This window comes from Hipposideros armiger, unplaced genomic scaffold (assembly GCF_001890085.2).
Source record: "Hipposideros armiger isolate ML-2016 unplaced genomic scaffold, ASM189008v1 scaffold_63, whole genome shotgun sequence".
Lineage (NCBI taxonomy): Eukaryota > Metazoa > Chordata > Mammalia > Chiroptera > Hipposideridae > Hipposideros > Hipposideros armiger.
In genome coordinates this window covers 616,797-622,796 of record NW_017731413.1, presented here as the reverse complement: position 1 = coordinate 622,796, position 6,000 = coordinate 616,797, and the positions used below count along the sequence as shown (strand labels likewise).

General features: G+C 36.2%; 1 protein-coding gene across 9 annotated transcripts in view; it reads left to right on the top strand.

Annotated features, from left to right (window-relative positions):
• SCYL2 (SCY1 like pseudokinase 2) overlaps nt 1–6,000 on the top strand; it is a 58,170-nt gene that overhangs the window by 15,621 nt on the left and 36,549 nt on the right. The gene's annotated exons all lie outside the window — the stretch shown is intronic.

The window sequence follows — 6,000 nt, the reverse complement described above, 5'->3', positions numbered from 1 at the left end:
GGTTGAGCTGTTGTTCAGCATCTTAGCTGTAGAGGGCAGTGTCACTGGCCCTCATATGTGGGATCCGAACCGGGGTCCTCTGGCGTCCCAAGCCAGCTCTTAACCAATGCGCCACTTGGTTGGCCCAAAACAGTTATTTTAAAAACTAACTGTTCTTGTAGTGAAGGGTAGTTTGAATGAGTTGTATTATTATTTTTTTAAATTTGTATTAAGAGATCAACAGATGGTTCTTAGAAATGTGGAGGATCGTTAGTGTTAAATTTTACTAATAGCTTTCTGTTGGAATTGTTAAAGATTTGAAAAAATCTGCACATTTAAAACCTCTGTAGAAGTATGTTCTTTAAAAAGAAAAATCATCATTTCCAAAAGTACTTTTACTTCTCTATAAGTGAAACATTTGGATTGTAAGACTTACAAGATTTATTACACATATTTTTCCAATGATTATCATAAACATGCAGTTGTGAGCATATATTACTTGTCACTTTTCCAAAATCAGCTTATTTCCCAAACAAGTATATTAAAGACAGAATTGGCTTTGATTACCCTTTTATGAGGTGGAAATCTTGGCCCTGTGATAAATTGCTGGTATGCGGTGTGTACCTGACCTATAAATTTTGTTTGTATTGTAATTTGGTTGGAAGCCTAATTCCAAAGTTGATCTCTGTCTTAAATGTTGATTGATTTGTCATTTTGAACATTGTTTTCTCTTCCAATTCACCAAAAGCTCATCCACAAAATAAGTGGTTTCTTGAGTATTGACTACTTTAAAAGCCATTAATGAGGCCATAAGTTATGTAAATAACCAAACTCCAACATTAGCACAAACTGCTTTTACAATCAATTATGTAAGGGGAAAATGAAAAAGCACCAAATTTACTAAATTTGCATTACTTATTAAGGATGTGGTAACATAATAGTGTCTTTGTGCTTAACCCAAGGTGTTCTAGGTATTTGTATTTATATCAGTAGTGCATCTGCTGGCATCCTCTGATAATGTTGTAGTGTCTATTGTTGCTCATAGAACATGAGAACCAGGGACAAATAATAGATAATTGCTTAGATATTGTATAGTATAGCAATTCTCAACTGCTAGAACTGGGTTTTCTTAGGAAACCTTACTTCGTTTCTTCCCCCCCCCCCCAAATTTATTGCTTTGAGGAAAAAGATAGTTTGGGAATATTTCAGTGCTCTCTATGGATATGGTTTTGAATGATCTTTCTTTGCCTCTGTGAGACCTCAGGGGTCAGACCTGATTATCCTGTCTGGACTACTGGCTAGTTCCTTGAGGAACAGCTAAGTCCCTAACCACTTTGGCATTGTAGCCTCATTTTAATTTCTCCCTTATATGAAAAGTTTTAATTCTTTTCCAGTTGCCTCATTTTTATTAAAAGAGAATCATAGATATTCTAGAGCTATACTATCCAGTATGATAGCCACAAGCTACATATGGCTCTTTCAGTTATTTAAAATTAAATTCAGTTCCTTAGTTGCACTAGTCACACTTCAAATGCTCCATAGCCACATGTGGCTAGGATTACCATATAGGACAATGAGAGAAAAATAATGGACAAGGGTACTCGGCTTAGTCCTTTTTCCCCCCATGAAGGAACACTGAGATGAAGGACATCTTTCTTACCCTCTCAGCCTTTCTGGATCTAGCATACAGTGCACCTGATTGCAGTTGTGTTTTATAGCAGAATATATGTTCTTAAATTTGACTTTGAGGTAAACACCAGGTTAGGGACTTTGGGCTAGGAGATTCTCATACCTGGATTTAATAGTTAAAAATACATGCTTTCTATTTCAACATGACAGTGAAATAAATACTATGATATTTAAGCCATTATATTTAAAGTTTGTCTTGTTCTTTTTCTCCCCAAATGCATTTCACTTTTTTTTACATGACCTTCAGGAAAACTATCATAACATAACATTGTCCCAAAAAACAACAAACAAACAATAATATTGCCAAGTTAAAAGAATCCTTATATGAGTAGTATTTTCAGTTTTTGCATACCCTTTGAAAGGTTATCTGTGCATTTTTCTTAGGGTTATTTCAAGTTCACATTAGTACATAATGAATTATAATTTGCAGATCATGTACAACTTTTGACACTTCTATCTAAATGTTTGAAGGTCTTTGAGAAGAGTAGTAATAACAACATGTATAGAACAGATGAAAAGTACATATTTGTGAAACCTGGAATACAGCAAGATGAAGAATTGGTAAATAAAAATGTACCTATGTGGCTGGTAACTTCATTGTATTATTTGTATTATTATTCTGGCCTTATGCTTTCAAAAGTCAATTTCTGTTGGTCTTGAAAAACATCCTTTGAAGAAACACTTCATAGTGGGTAATTTATGAAACTGAAATTAAGAGTTCCTGAGAGTCTTTAAGACAAGTGTACAGTTCATTTTTTGCAGTTAAGTTCTTAGGCCAATTTTGTATACAAAATAAACAGGATTTTAAAAAGTTATTATTTGGTTAAACACGACTGAATACAATATGTAAACATGTTGAAATGGCTAGATCTTTAATGATATCTTATTAGCCTTTGAAGCTTCTGCTTAGGCTTATGTATTATTTAGTTTTTTGAGTGTTCATTTAGAAGCAGCTCTTTTAATTCTTTTAGTTCTGGAATCTCAGTAGAGATGTTGACAACATTTCAAAATGACATTTAGGAAATAAAAATTGTGTCTCTTTAAATTTTGTAAATATAAACTTATTTTTAAGAACTGATACAGAATAGTGCATAAATAATGAGTGTACAGCTTGATGTATGTTCACAGTGAACACACTCGTGTAACCAACATCTAGATCAAGAACACAACGCTAATACTCATGTGTCTCCACAGTCACCCCCCTCTCCCCTGCCCCCACCCTGACCACCACCACCTTTTCAACAGGGGTAACTGCTATCCTGTCCTTGGGCACTACAGAATAATTTTACCTGTTTTTGAACTTTATTTAAATGGGATCATGGTACGAACTCCTGTGTTTTGCTCCTTTTCCTTAAATGTTTGTTGATGAAATGCATCTGAGTTGTTGAACACAGGAGTTCTTCTTTTCATCGATGTATGTTATGAACATTCTCGTATGTGCCATTGATGTATATGACACCCTACCTAGATATGTAATTGCTGGGTTGTAGTATGTGTGTGCTCAGTACCAAACAGTTTTCCCAGAGTGCACCAGTGTGCGCTTGGCCAGTAGTTCCAGGCTCACCACATCCTCGCCAAACCCTCATATTAACCTTAAAGAACAAGTCTTTTTAACTTTAGGCATTCTGAGCAGAGGGCCTATTTAATATTTGTAAATTCAGTGAAATACTCCCCCCTCCTCTACCTTCTGAACTTTTATAATGTCTGATGGGTGATTGCTGGGCGTAAAGTCTACACTGCTGTGTTTTCTGTTAGAGCTTTGTAACTGACTTAGTCTTTCAACTTTGTTGAAATTGGTTCATTTTAATGAACTGATTGGAACAAAGAAAATATTTTTAAGGTAGTTGATAACCTATTGTGACCCATGTAGGAATCTTTCATCTTTGTCCTAAAACAATAAATGAGTGTCAGAGAGAGAATTCTGTGTGTTGTTTCTTTCTTTTGTAAGCTACAGTGTTCCTCCTTAAGAGCGGTAAATCTGAGCTCCAGCTGTTTCACATGATCTTTTTTTTTTAAGATGTAAAACATCGTAAAAAAATAAACACATTTAAATTAGATGCATTTATAAAATGTGTTATAGCAGAATACTTACTAAAATAAGATTGTACACATGAATAGTGAGATAGGAACCTGAACTTCTAGGTCATTTGTTTTTAGTTCAAAGTAATATTACATAACTCTCTTAGCTCCTGGTTATCTTGTATCTCATAATGATCAAAAGAGCTAAGAGTATGTGTTTATATATCGGTGCTATTTAAAGTTCTCATTCAAATGATGGTTTTCCTGAAGGCATATGTCATGTTTTACTAGGCTGCTCCATATTTATTGGCCCTGTGTTACTTCTGGAGAGACAGAATGGTGTATTAGCTAAGAATGTGGCCCCTCAAGTTAGACTGACTAGTTTGAATCTTGATTCATCATCTTACCAATTGGGAAGTCTTAAATAATACACTTATCTTCTTCACAATGTCCTCATCTGTGAAGTGAGGATAATAACACATTGTTATTATCCTGGACTGGTGATGCAGATTTGTGTCCATACATTACAGCTGTGCAAGACGGATGACACAAATATGCGTTTTTAACGCACGCTTGGTTTCCATACACTATACACGTAACTACGCTTATACATGGAGCGTTTCTCCAAATGGTCCTGCTGATGAATGTTTATAGAAACGTGACCTCACTCCGAGTTAATGATCTGTGATAAATACAGAGAACAAACAGCTCTGTGTTTTCCTCTGTTGCTCTGCTGTGCATTTAGTCAGCATTCAGATTTCAGTCACTACACCCATGACGGAAAGACATAGTTCTTATGGGAAAAAATATCCCACTCCACAAGGGGGAATGTTTCCAGAGGTGTCACATGCTCAAGCACTATTAGGTATTAGGGTCTTTGGTGAGTATTTCCTGAAAATTTCAGTTCACAAAAATAGTTAGTGAATTTGTTATAAATTTTTAAAGAAACACAGTATAAAAGTTGATTTAAATGGTTTAAACCCTGGGAACATGCATTTAAACAATTTAAATGCCTGTCCTCATTGTGATAACTTGTCTCATAAGGTTGCTGTGAGGAATGGAATAATACCTAACAAGTACACAGACGTTTGCAGAATGGGATTTTAAAATTGAGTTACTAAGTAGTCCCTTTATGTTACCATTTTTTTGGAAACTCATTTCTCTAATATCCTTAACTCATTTATTTATATATACATACATATATATATATGGGAGGGAAGAAGAGGGAGATTGCGAGCCTCCAACTTGTATTTGAGAAATTGACTGGTTTAAAATTCTGCAGTGAATCTCTGTTAGGTGATTAGGTTGCCAGGCTACTTACAGAAACAATAATCATAATGTGGCAAAAATAATTAGAAGAACAGCAATAACAGGGAAAGATACTGTTTTGGATGTTGATAGTGTAGTAGTAGTAGATTTAATTAGAGGCTTTGAAAGAGACTTATAGAAATGCTGGGAGAGCCATTCAAAAATCAAAAAATTTTAGAAGGCTAGTGTTGATTCTTTGCTAATTTTGCTTCCAACTTCACCAGTTTTCTTTGCGTTTATGTTGGAGATCTAGTATCACTGACATATTACCCAGTGGTAGTAGTATGTCAGCTACCGATAAGGCTGTTTTTTGACTGATTTGCTAAGATTGGGTAACTAGATGGGAATTTTTTTTTCTTTGGATAACAGAGAGAATGAAAGGAAGAAGATAGTTAAGGAAGATGTGTGGTATTAGTATAAAATAAGCTCTGAATGATCTCGTAGAGAAGCAACAGGGGTGCATCTTCCTGTACTGATAACCACTCCTAGTGACTACCCGTAACAAGATTGGGACAGGGTGGAAGGAGAGAGAGAGAGAAATTATAGTTTATTCATATGTAAAAGGTGCTTATGAATTGGGTTTTTGTATAAACAAGCACTCTCTGACATGTACAACCTTTCTTTCAAAAAGCATTTCAAAATTTAGTAGTATACACTAGGGTTATCATGAAAAGCCCTTTGAGTTTTTTTTTTTTTTTAAAGATTTTATTGGGGAATTGGGGGAGGGGAACAGTGCTGGGGAATCAAGGGAAGGGGAATAGACAAGTTGCTGTCGTTTTGTTCTTCAGTCTAGTTGTGGAGGACGTTGCTTCACTGGCCCAAGCTGGTACCATCATTGCACTCTTCCCAGAGGAGGCAGATCAGTCGCTGGCTTGTGGACAGCCGCTCACGGCGGCTGCTGGCCGCTCACGCTGGCTGCTGGCCGCTCACGCTGGCTGCCGGCTACACATGGTAGCTTATGGCAACCCACTGCAGCAGGGGACTGCAGCCCACGCCGTCGCCGGC